Source organism: Triturus cristatus, chromosome 12, assembly GCF_964204655.1.
Source record: "Triturus cristatus chromosome 12, aTriCri1.1, whole genome shotgun sequence".
Taxonomy (NCBI): domain Eukaryota; kingdom Metazoa; phylum Chordata; class Amphibia; order Caudata; family Salamandridae; genus Triturus; species Triturus cristatus.
The window spans coordinates 469,710,568-469,723,625 of NC_140595.1; the positions used below are offsets into that span (position 1 = coordinate 469,710,568).

The 13,058-nt window shown below is 44.5% G+C and overlaps 1 protein-coding gene across 8 annotated transcripts in view; it reads left to right on the plus strand.

The window, feature by feature from the left end:
* Positions 1-13,058, plus strand: part of TDRD12 (tudor domain containing 12) — a 3,486,095-nt gene that overhangs the window by 1,530,438 nt on the left and 1,942,599 nt on the right. The gene's annotated exons all lie outside the window — the stretch shown is intronic.

Consider the following 13,058-nt stretch of genomic DNA (forward strand, 5'->3'; position numbering starts at 1 on the left):
TCGCTTCCCACCATTTACGTACTTCTGAAGTACTGGGTTTTTCAGAACCAACCCAGCGGTGCCAGGGGACACACCCGAAGACTTAGAGTTCTTCCTGTTTCAGACTACAGAAACACAGTGTCTTCTAGGTGAAGTCAAAGATCGTATTTATTGGCTGCAGACAAATCACAGGTATCCAAGAAATACAGCACGGTGTATGTTCTCAGGAGACTGCTCCTGAACCAAAAACCAGTCTTTTCTTATATACAGAATATTACGCTCTGGGCAACACCGCCCCTATTTTACAAGTGGTCATTCACATATTTTCGCTTCAAAAAAAGAGCAAAGTCATGATGATAATCCCACATTTCAGCTCAGTCAGCCCATAATTATTTATCCAGCGAGGCTCAGAACCCTCATCAGATATCAGCAGACCCCAATAAAAACGGGCACCTCCTCCTCGTAAAACAAGCCATAAAGTAGGAAACAGAGTCAGATGTGAAAGAGATTAGTCAGGATTCGTGTGGGATGCATGACCTTATGATGTGTCGGGCCCTGATGCTAATCCCATTTGGCTGCAGTAAAAGGAACCGGCCGGACAGGACTGACCTCGGGCAGCGGAGTCAGTTTGCACAGGTCACAAAGAAGTCACAGAAAGATTGCGTGTCCTTTAGGCCTAGGCATGGCCTTAGTCCGCAGCCTATGTGAGGGCAACCACAAAATGGTTACCGTTCTAAAATGGAACCCGGGGGTTTAATATGTAGTATCGTATACACGGTGAATTCATCGGGGAAACATGACGAAAACACTCATACATACCGCATTAGTCATTTGCGGTTTGCTGATACCAAAATCGGCACGGTAGGACCATGTTACCAACATGGTTTCGAAATTTACAGTACCACAGACCCTCCTTTTGTCCTTACATAGGCAATAACTATACTCATACTAATCTGAGTCCAGGTCTATATTCATAAAGTCATGAAGATGTTGCTGCATCATCATCCTATTGCTTAGCTCGTCCCTTGATACAGGTTTCCTTACACATGATGTAACACAGAGGCTACACATTACCGGAGCACACTGTATACATAGAGAGAACAGGAAAAGAATGGCTAAGATCGTCCCAGTGACTATTAAAATCTTCCATCCCCAAGCTGATATCAGTCCCCAGAACCACCCCATCATCGACCAGTCTCCTTTATCCACATGAATGGATTCGGAAATCTTATGCAGTTTGGAGATGGCTTGATAGACTGTCGAAGCGTTATCTGGTATGAAAATACAGCAACTTGTTTGGATAACCTTACATACCCCACCACGGTCTGCAAGTATGACATATAGAACCATACGGTTCTGCAACGTCAGGAGGCGATCCGCTTGGAGCTCAGCTGTCAAATTACCAAGGGCACCGGCCGTTATATTAACAGTGGATTCAACTACACGAGTCAGTTGTCTCAGGTTCCTACTATTGACCATTGGTCCCCAAAACGTCAGGAAACCCATGAAGAAGTCTCCCGCTTCCTGACCGGCAGTATCCTCCTGACTAGCAACGCCTCTCACAACTCTGGTCTTGTGATAATCAGAGGCAGCAGTAAATGTCGGCGGTAGCAAATTCGCAACATAACACGTGCCCAAGAAATCAGGGGGCAACCATGTATATGCTCGGTCATTACAAACAAAGTATGAACCCTTGGCAGCCAAAAACGCAGGGGAAAACTGTGATGGAAAAATGTACGTTTCAGTACAGTCACTCTTCCCTAGTTGAGCTCTTGGATTCTGACCATTGCCTTGTAAACAGAACCGACCTATGTGGGGTACGACCCAAATTGGTGATGAACTTTTAAGCTGTTTCTCGCCCAGACTAATGCTATATCCCGTCGCGTTCCAACCCACATAAGCTCGCAACTCATCCTTGGGAATAGGTGAATATGCATCGATATCTCTACTCATATCAGCAACTCCTCTCATCAAGGCTTTATTGTTCGTGCTAGGTCTATTGGAACGCGGTGGTCGTGGGGAATAGGTCACAAGTGAAAAAAGAAACATAGTCTGGAATGCCCATGATGACCCATTATAGCTAAACGGCAGCACTAGATACGGGATACCCTTATCGATAGTATGCGGCATCAAACCACATACCCAGCAATTTGTTGTGTTCATAACTAGTTGGTGCTGGTGCTGGAGTTGAATAAACGAATTGTTTACGAACTCAGAACGTCTAGCTTGTTCGTGTTCAGGCAGAGGGTAGAAAGAGTGTGAGGGAACAGTAGGAGGAGGTATGGGCTGCATAGTGGGTGCAAACGGCACTTGAAAAGACAAAAATACATAACCTACAGAAAACATCATCATGCTAAATAGTACAAACAGACATAATATTACAAAACGTTTGCTATTCATTACTTTACATATTCTGCTCTAAAATTTATTTCCTCAGCGGGTCTCTCCATCTCGAAAAACTCCATCCTCTAATCGTGCTGTTCGCGGTGGGTGAGTGTCTTCTTCCAAGGAGTACACCTGTCAGTCCAGGGAACGCCCTAGACCAACCAGGCCGTTGACCTAACGTCTCCGGCTTGTACCCCAAAGTCTTGGGACCGCGACCCTACAGCTGAACCCGGATGGTGGTTCGGAAAAAATCAAAAAGTTCTTCAGATGGGAGAGCTGCAGTGTCAAAATAGCAAAGGAAAGGAATTTTTTTTTTTTATTTGTCCATAGTCTTGGACCTCAAATTATAACGGCTTCTCCCAGGTACTGTCTGCTCCTGAAATAAAAGTTCAGGTTCCGTAGTGTCCAATCGAATTGACGGTGGCACAGCTTGTTGCAAAATGTAATCGCTTTCCTTCTCAGAAAGCGTTCCTTTTACTCGTGCATCGCTAAACGGCAGAAAACGAGGCACAGTCTCAGTCTCTGAGTCAGTGATCCCTTCCTGGACCCACTGGTCGTAAGGCAAAGGCAAAGGGACCCTCTTGCAATGAACGCCGTGGATCCAGTTCTTTTTCCCTTTCACTAGAACAGCTGATCTCGTCGAGAGAAGGACGAGATGGGGGCCGGTCCAACGGGGCTCATCATTTTTCGTCCGCTGAAAGTTTTTGACCAGCACCCATGATCCAGGATTGATGGGGTGTCCTGGAGCTTCAGAGACCTGAGGCAGAGTATCATGCACCTGTTGGTGTAAAACACGCAATTTAGCCGTGAATTCATACAGGTAATCAAGCAGTACTGGATGTTCAATTTCGCTGAATTTTGTCGGTCTTGGCACACCCCATATATTGGCCGGACGGCCAAACACAATCTCGTACGGACTAAGTCCCATTCTTGAATGCACAGTTATTCTTGTTGATAGGAGTGCTTAGGGCAGAGCATCAGGCCATTTAAGACCAGAACTCGCCTGAATCTTAGCCAACTTAAGTTTCAAAGTGCCATTGTAACACTCTACTAGTCCAGCTGATTGGGGGTGATTTGCAGCGTGGAATTTCTGCTCGATGCCTAGTCCCTCACATACATTCTTCATCACTCGACCCACAAATTCACTCCCATTATCACTCCATACCATTCTTGGCATTCTAAACCTAGGGAAAAATTATTTGACAATGGCTTTAGCTGTGGATAAGGCAGTATTGTCTTTTAGGGGATATGCTTCTATCCACCTCGAAAAAGCGCAGACAGCAACAAGTACATATTTCAAATTGTTGCACCTTTCCATGTGGATGAAATCTAGCTGCAAAACCTCAAACGGATACGTTGGAGGCGCAAAATGACCAGCTGGAGTTGGGGTTCCCCTACCAGGATTGTATTTCAAACATACCATGCAATTTTTGACCACATACTCCGCACACTTGGGAATTCCAGCATTCTGCCATACTGGAGCCAACAACTTACAAATCCCTTTCACACTGATATGTGCCATTCCATGTGCCATCGTGACCACTGGAAGCACATATGCATCAGGTAACAACCATCGCCGGTGTTCTGACAAATCAACCCAACAACCATTTTCATCCAATTTACCCTTACTTTCTTTCCGCATACTCTATTCTTTCTCTGTGGCTTCAGCTTGAAGGGACTTCACACTCTCTATTGTGTCTTCACACATTCCAACATTACCAACCCATCTTGCAGGGCCTGCAACATACATTCGAGTTGTAACATCTTTTGCTGTTTCTTTCGCTATTTCGTCAGCAAAAGCATTACCACGACCAACATCATCGGTATTCTTCTTGTGTGCACTGCATTTTACAATCGCAACTTGTAACGGCAAGGTCAACGACTCAAGGAGATCATTCAACAGCTGACCATTCTGAATCTTAGTTCCATGCGAATTCAAGAACCCACGTTCTTTCCACAAGCGCCCAAAACTATGGGCCACGCCAAAGGCATACTGACTGTCGGTATATATGTTCACTTTCATTCCTTTCGACAACACGCATGCTCTTGTAAGTGCAATTAATTCTGCTGCTTGAGCCGAATTATGTGGTATACGTGCAGTTTCAACAATCGTGTGCAAAGTCGTGATAGCATATGCAGCAGTCGTATCACCATTTGGAAGCTTGAAGCACGAACCATCCACCCATAAGGTACCATCACTCTCAACCAGGGGGGTATCTTTAAGATCCACTCTCCCTTTTGTTTCTTCTTCTGTTCTGAACAGACAATCATGCTGTTCAATCCCATCTGTGTCTGCTGAAATCGGCAATAAAGTAGCTGGATTCAACGTGTTGCACCTCTTTATGTGCACATGACTCGCTAACAGTGTTCACTCATAACCCGACAATCGAGCACTAGTTAAGTGCTGTCTTGGTCTGGTTTAACAATATGTCCACTGCATGTGGAACCATTACAATCAACGTGTTATCCATCACTAACCCAGCAGACTGTCGAATAGACACAGCCGCTGCTGCTGTGGCTCTCAAGCAACTTGGCAATGCCTTGGCTACCGGATCCAAAATTGATAAAATACGCGCATGGACGCTGTCTGTCTCCAAAAGACTGTGTCAGCACTGACAATGCACAACCTTCTTTCTCGTGAACATACAACGTAAAGGGCTTACTGTAGTCGGGGGTACCCAACACAGGAGCTGAACATAATGACTTACGCAATTCCGAAAAACTTTTCTGACACTCTTCAGACCATGGGACGGGTTTCGGGGTATCTTTACATGTCAATGCTATTAAAGGTTTTGCCAGCAAAGAAAAACTCGGGATCCACTGCCTACAGTATGAAGTAATACCCAAGAAAGCACGCACTTCTCTCTGTGTTCTTGGCACGCTCAATTGTGCAATGGCCTGAATTCTTTCCGGGGTCAGTTTCCTTCCCTCCTTCGATAAGAGATGGCCTAAATAGGTCACTTCTTGTCGACAATATTGCAGTTTTGAGAGAGACACTTTGTGATGAAAGATAGACAAATGACGCAACAATGACAATGTGGCTTCTTTACAAATCTCCACAGTATCCGCGGCGATTAGTAAATCGTCAACATACTGAATGAGGGTAGCACCACTAGGTAAAACAATTGCATCAAGCTGCGCTTTTAAAGCCTGACTGTATATTGATGGACTCTCACAGTAGCCCTGTGGAGTGCGTTTAAAACGGAAGCTTCGACCTCCTAGACTAAAACCAAAAATATCCCTACTTTCCTCTGCAATCGGGATGCTAAAGAAAGCATTCTTTAAATCGACCACTGAGAGCCAAGCAGCGGAAGCTGGAATCATAGTTAACAAGGCAGTTATATCAGGGACAACTGGAAACTGTGGCACAACTATCTTATTGACCTCTCTAAGATCGATCACAAACCTGTAAACAGGTGGCTGAGAAGGGTCAGTACGTTTTAAAACAGGCAGAACAGGACTATTGCAAACGTTGCCTCTTGTCTCTTCAATTACATCCTTTTCAATCAAATCATAGATAATCGCTAACAACGCTTTCTCACCTTCATTAGAGATCTTGTACTGGGGAACGCGTGGCAATTTAACATTGGCTTTCAAAGTTACCACGTATGGCGGTATTTCCAAGAGACCCACATCATTAAGACCAGAACCCCAAAGGACATCTGGAAGAGACGACAATTCAGCTGGCAGTTTATTCTTCGACAAATACATTGGAGAAATCACTTCCCTACACAGTGTAAGTTGTACTCCCGAGGGGGAACAATATAATGTCGCATGTAATCTCTTTAACAAATCCAATCCTAACAGGTTTTCACCACAACCTGTCGTTAGGATAAGGGGTGCTTTCAGCTCACAAGGTCCAACAGAAAGGGGCATAGGACTAGAGATCGGGTTCCTAACCGGGGCGCCAGAAAAACCTACTGAAACATTCATTTCGCCCGACAAAGGCGCGCCAGGGAGTTTTGAGTGCATAATAGAACTCTTTGCAGCACCAGTATCCAATAGAAAAGGCTCTGACACACCCGCTGTAGTTACCTTGACATACGGTCCACTCTGGTCCACTGGCACTGAAACAACTCCCCCTCTTTGTCTACGGCTATCCTAGTAATCATTACCTTCCGCATTTTCATCTTCTGCATAATAGTCATCGTTGTAGTACTGAGCTGTCCTACCAGTTGCATTGGCTTGCTGATCAAAACTATTCATCGTATTTTGAGGCGGAAGAGGACGCTCGTTCTGGGGAACATTCCCACGCCCTCTACCTCTAGGAGCTTGCTGACCACCTCTACCTCTCGCGTCATAAGCATTATTTGTACGCTGCAACAGTATAGGACAACTATACTTAAAATGACCTTCTTCTTTGCAATACGAACACTGATTGGGGCCTATAGGAACACGTGGTTGAGAATACCCGAACCTTTGCGAGTTACTCTGAAACTGTTGGGGTTGTTGATAGATACCCTGACCTTGCTTATAGTTATTCTGACCTCCACGTGGCGGGTAAGCCATATGTAAAAGAACCTTCCTCTTTAATTCTTTTGTTTTCTTGTCTGCTCTATCCTTCTCATCTTTATCCCTATTTCCGTAATACTGTGCAGTAGCCAGTATTTGCGCCGAAGAGGAAACAGCCCAAGAACTCCCAGAATCTTTCAATTTCTTACACAACTCGGGAAGCAAATTATGCACAAATTTATCAACAAATAATCGTTGACCACCTTCCGTACTCATATCTTGTCCACTATGGTCGATAAAAGTTTCTTCAAACCTGGTGAAGAAATCGGACACTGACTCATCTTTCTTCTGCTTGCATGCCGATAATTTATCCCAATTCACCCGCATCGCGGGCATTAAAGTTTTCATATAATTATTCTACCAGGGAGTTCTGCTACCGCGGGCTCAGCCTTGGCACCACCAACTTGTCTAGTGTCTGCAGCAATGATATTAGCCCATGTGTCACCCAGTTCTGCAGCATGATCTGCATTACGAATCAATCCCCACAAAGGCTGTGGAACAACATTCCCGAACAACATATCTATGTCAGCTAAATTCATGACACACGATTCTGCAGTCTGTGATAACTCCTTATAATATCCTGCAGGGTTTTTACGGGGGTCAGGCAATGTCTGCTTAAGCGCTATTACTTCAGCTCGCTTCCATGGCACGTGTACCCATACACGCTGAAAATGTGGCTGAACAGGTGGGTTAGCATTTAAATCACCAGGTCTCCAAACTGGAGGAACCTCACGCATCGGATATTGTCGCGCTTTTACCTTTTTCCCTACAGGGAACTCCTGTTCGAACAACGACTGATGACAATCCCCATTCCTGAAGGACAGCAACGTCGTACCTGCTCTATCAACGTCGGGGCCCACAATCATGCCTTTTTCAAAATCGAACCGTACATGACACAACTCTTGCGGGCTTGAGTCTAAACCATGATCTTCCAATTCCTTACAGAGGAATTCACACATTTTCTCGAACGTATCTCTGTTTTGGTGCTTCCCATTGATGGAAAACATTTACAACAGACCTCATATCTTGAAGGATAAACAATCCATTTATGTGCCATGCGGTCTAATACTTCTTTCTCTTCAGAACCAGGCAACTGACTACGCAGCTGCTTACGTTGTGAACCGGGGGTCGTACTAGATGACCCGAAGAGAGGTGATATAAAACTAGTGACCGCACTAGCTATTCGTTGTCATGTAGAAGGTGAAGTTGAGGCAAGAACAGAGGGAAAGACAGAGGGAAGAAAAACTGGTGCGGATACAGGTACAGGGATCGTATCAGGAAGAGCGCCAAGGGAGACGGCTGATGTACTAGGTAAAGTCGCAGGAAGCGCAGAGGAGATAGGTAGCGAAATCGGCGGCCCGTGAGAGGGCTGCGTTGTAGGGATAGGAGCTGGCTGAGGAGGAGCTGGTGGCTGCGGGAAAGCTTGTGGCAAATTAACTGCAGGCTGTGCATTTAAGGGTTGCTGAGGCGCTGTAGCACTCTGCGCATACGGGGGTGGCGAACTCAGCAAATGTGACATCAGGGGATCTTTCTCCTTTTCTTTTGACGCATCTTGCTGAAGGGGCGGCAAAACTGGGTAGCATTTATCAATCACTAGTTTACGTTGCCTTCGCAACTGCTCATTCATTTGTTCTTCTTCACTATCTTTAAACTGCAAAGCTGCTTGCATTATCGACATACCTTTCTCTCTTTTATTTTTCTTCGCTAATTTGATTTCTTTCTGTTTTGCTTCCTTTCGCCATAGGCGGAAAGAATCAAACATCGCCGGCCGGGCTTTCTTTTTAAATAATTTAACCTCTAGATTATCCAGAATCTCTGTGTCGAAACTACCATATTGGGGCCATTTTAAATCACCATCTTTCCTGGTGTATCGAATCCATACTTCATTGTACGCAATGGGGCCCACGCCATGTTTCACATAAAGCTCATAAGTTGGAGTTCCAATTGGAGGAACCGGACACGAATCCTCTAATCGGGAGTCCTTATTACAACCCAGACAAAACAAATTTCCAAATATACTAGAACCACGCATCTTCGCTCACTAGTCTAGTTTCAAACTTCAAAGGATTATCGAATACGATAGTCTCGTGAATACACGAGTCCTTCGGCTTTGGCACTTGCAAGTTCCAAATCAAAGCGATCCCAAAGGGATACCAAACTAAGAACCAAACTAAGGACTGGGAGACGCTCCACTTATACTTAAACTGAGGTATCGATGACGTCACCAGAAGACTCGTTAAATCGTTTCGCTCTACCAAATCATCAAGGGTCCAAAACAGGGCGATAGTCAGGGCAGCAGTCCTTCGTAGCCGCCGGGACGCGGAGAACCTTGCAGTAAAGACTTTCGGACCACGTCGACATGCAGGGGTCGATGAAGTGGCGGCCTTCCTCCAGATTTTTCACACGAAGCTCCTCACGAACCTCTGGCTTGGACCGGTACCGCTGAAATCGCCTCACGTTGGGCGCCAACTGAAGTACTGGGTTTTTCAGAACCAACCCAGCGGTGCCAGGGGACACACCCCAAGACTTCGAGTTCTTCCTGTTTCAGACTACAGAAACACAGAGTCTTCTAGGTGAAGTCAAAGATCATATTTATTGGCTGCAGACCAATTACAGGTATCCGAGAAGCACAGCACGGTGTATGTTCTCAGGAGACTGCTCCTGAACCAAAAACCAGTCTTTTCTTATATACAGAATATTACGCTCTGGGCAACACCGCCCCTATTTTACAAGTGGTCATTCACATATGTTCGCTTCAAAGAAAGAGCAAAGTCATGATGATAATCCCACATTTCAGCTCAGTCAGCCCATAATTATTTATCCAGCGAGGCTCAGAACCCTCATCAGATATCAGCAGACCCCAATAAAAACGGGCACCTCCTCCTCGTAAAACAAGCCATAAAGTAGGAAACAGAGTCAGATGTGAAAGAGATTAGTCAGGATTCGTGTGGGATGCATGACTTTATGATGTCGGGCCCTGATGCTAATCCCATTTGGCCACAGTAAAAGGAACCGGCCGGACAGGACTGACCTCGGGCAGCGGAGTCAGTTTGCACAGGTCACAAAGAAGTCACAGAAAAATTGCGTGTCCTTTAGGCCTAGGCATGGCCTTAGTCCGCAGCCTATGTGAGGGCAACCACAAAATGGTTACCGTTCTAAAATGGAACCCGAGGGTTTAATATGTAGTATCGTATACACGGTGAATTCATCGGGGAAACATGACAAAAACACTCATACATACCGCATTAGTCATTTGCGGTTCGCTGATACCAAAATCGGCACGGTAGGACCATGTTACCAACATGGTTCCGAAATTTACAGTACCACACTTCGCGTTCATGCAGTCTCTCAAGGCTCGTGAATTGTGCATGAAGTGTTGTCACTTCTTTGGATTCACCAGATTTACTTGTTACTCCACTCGATGGTCGTTTCTTAAATACTTCTAAGGCCGCCTCCTGGCGATCAGTATCGCTATACATCGTATAGCGTTGCCCAGTTTGCGATCCCCATGGTCACAATGGAACTCCTGAGTGCCCCCTCGTTCTACCGTCACTCTCGTAAATCACCGCAGTCCCCTACCTGCAGGGGTTTCCATGTGTTTCTTCGTAGCGGATCAATCCAGTCCGTCTGACGGCGGTGCGTGACGAATAATATAACCGCTCCACTCGCACCAATTTCTCGCACTCACGAACGGGTGCTGTACGGCGGGAGGTGCTCCCGCCAATATTACCGCTACGCGCCTCCTCTCACTTTAGAAAAGACACAGCACTCGCGGGGGAGAGTCAATAGGTTTATTCTGACTCGCAACGCACCAGACTCGTTTCGGCAAGCGATTTCCTCAATGCCTTGAGGGCGCGCCAGAAACGGCCATATTTTATATTTACATATGACCACATTTCCTGTTGACAACATAAACAAAGGACCAATTCATTCGTGTTACCCTCCGGGGTGGGGGTGGGTGGGTGGGTGGGTGGGTGGGTGTGTGTGTGTGTGTGTGTGTGTGTTTATATATATATATATATTCTGAAAAAACAAAGGCTAAAAAACAAAGGCTACAAGGACGTTAGTTATGTTGACATGTTACCCACAATAATTCAGCAGTTATAGTTATACTTATACTTATTTGAAGAAATTGTAATTCATGGCAACGGCACAAGTTATAGTTTTATCTTCACATAACAGTGTAACTATACCTGCTGAATTTCCATGATTTTGTGTGGGTAAAATGTCAGCCTAACTATGAAGTGCCTGCAACCTTTAGTTTTTTTAATTGAATTTCTATGTTTTTTTTAACGAAAAGTAATGTATAGTTACTGTACATTATTACAACCACCGCCATTCGTCCAGCCCCCCCATGCGTCCAACCCCCCCATGCACCAAACCCTACAGGCCAAATACCGTGCGTGGCAGGGGTATGGTGAGTTTTTTTTTCTCCCATTGGACTTCCGATCTGTGGATCCATCGCGGATTTACACTGGGTGTCGCTCTGTGCACTGCAGTGGATCCTTCAGTTGTCACCCCAAAAGAAAATTGAGCTATTCTTTGCCCATTTATAGACTCCTCTGACCCAATAGGACACAGAACACCTCTATCCCTACCCCTTATGTGTTTTTGTTTTCAACCCGAGGACCCAGCCAAGAAACAAAATGGTGGCTGCAACTTTCCATTCAGATTGCAGCCAGCCAATTAGGGCTTTGCTTTTTGCCCAGATCCATGGGTACCCGCAGATCTGTGTTGCGGCCAGCCAATTAGGGCTTTGCTTTTTGCCTAGAGACAAGGGCACCGGCAGATCTGTGAAGGATCTGCATCCCTAGATATCTAAGTTTTTCTTCCCATAAACACTGAAACTACTGAACAAATATACTTAAAAAATTTGGTGTAATTCTGTTCAACATTTTGGGCTTTAGCTGTGTCTAAAACTTGCAAAATCCTTGTAGACCTAGAATGGGGGAAAATGCTTTTGGGACCCTCTTTATCTTAACCCCTACTTGACTAATCACCCCAAAACCGTCCAGACCGCAACTGAACTAACTTGCTTATTAGTTTTGAAAATTTCATGAAGATTCACACACACGCATATGTGTATATATATATATATATGTGTGTGTGTGTGTGTGTGTGTGTGTATATATATATATATATATATTCACTGAAAAAACCATAGGTTTCTGGGGTGTTATAGTTAGCTGGACTTTTCACTTGTACAAAACCATTGAAATTCCCCCGTTATAGTTAGTTCAGCTAACTATAACTCGCGCGCCCGCAATGCACTGCTGATGACGTCACATATTACATCACTCATGACATGGTCAGTGACATCACTCATGACATCACTGATGACATCTCAAATGACATCACTGATGACATCACTGATGACATCATCCAGTGAATGTGTGTTATTCTGAAAATTAAATATGTTTTATATATGTATATCTCAAGGTCGATGGAAGAATAAATGGGTATATAAGTGTCTAAATGGATGATTTGTTTTTGAAAAATTGATTGTGTAACTGACTGATTAAGTGTATCATAGTGAATACATGGCTTAGTGAGTAATGTTTAAATATGTAAATATCTGTATCAGTCTCTCACTTTGTGTATAAGTGGCTGCATGGGTTGGTGAGTAGCTACATGGGTGTCTATATAGGTTATTAGTTGTTTTTTTGAGTATCAGTCTGAGTGTCTGCATGGTTCGTGGGGGTATTACGTAGTGCATAGGTGCATGAATGAGTGACTCACTGTATGTGTTGAACACAGTATGTGTGCAGGACTGTATGGGTGGATGAGTGTGTGTAAGGGTGTGTTAGTGAGTGAATGACTGTCTCAATAGTGTCTTTATGAGTAACTACATATGTTTTAAACTAGTATATGTGACTATTGGTGTATATATGTGAGTATATGTGAGAGTGAGAGATTGAAAGAGTTCCTGTATGAATAAGTATGTGTTTCTATAAGTGATTGTTTAAAAGACTAAGTATGTGTAAGTTTCTGTAGAAGTAAGTGTGGTGGTGTGTGTATAACTGTATATGCAAGTAAATGTATGTTTGATTCTTTATTAGCATGAGTGACTATGTGTGTGAGTAACTCTATGGATGAGTGGCATTGTGTAACAGGATGTATAGGTGTATGAGTACATATGATGAGTGAGTACATGTATGAGTGACTGTATTGGACTGTTGGTG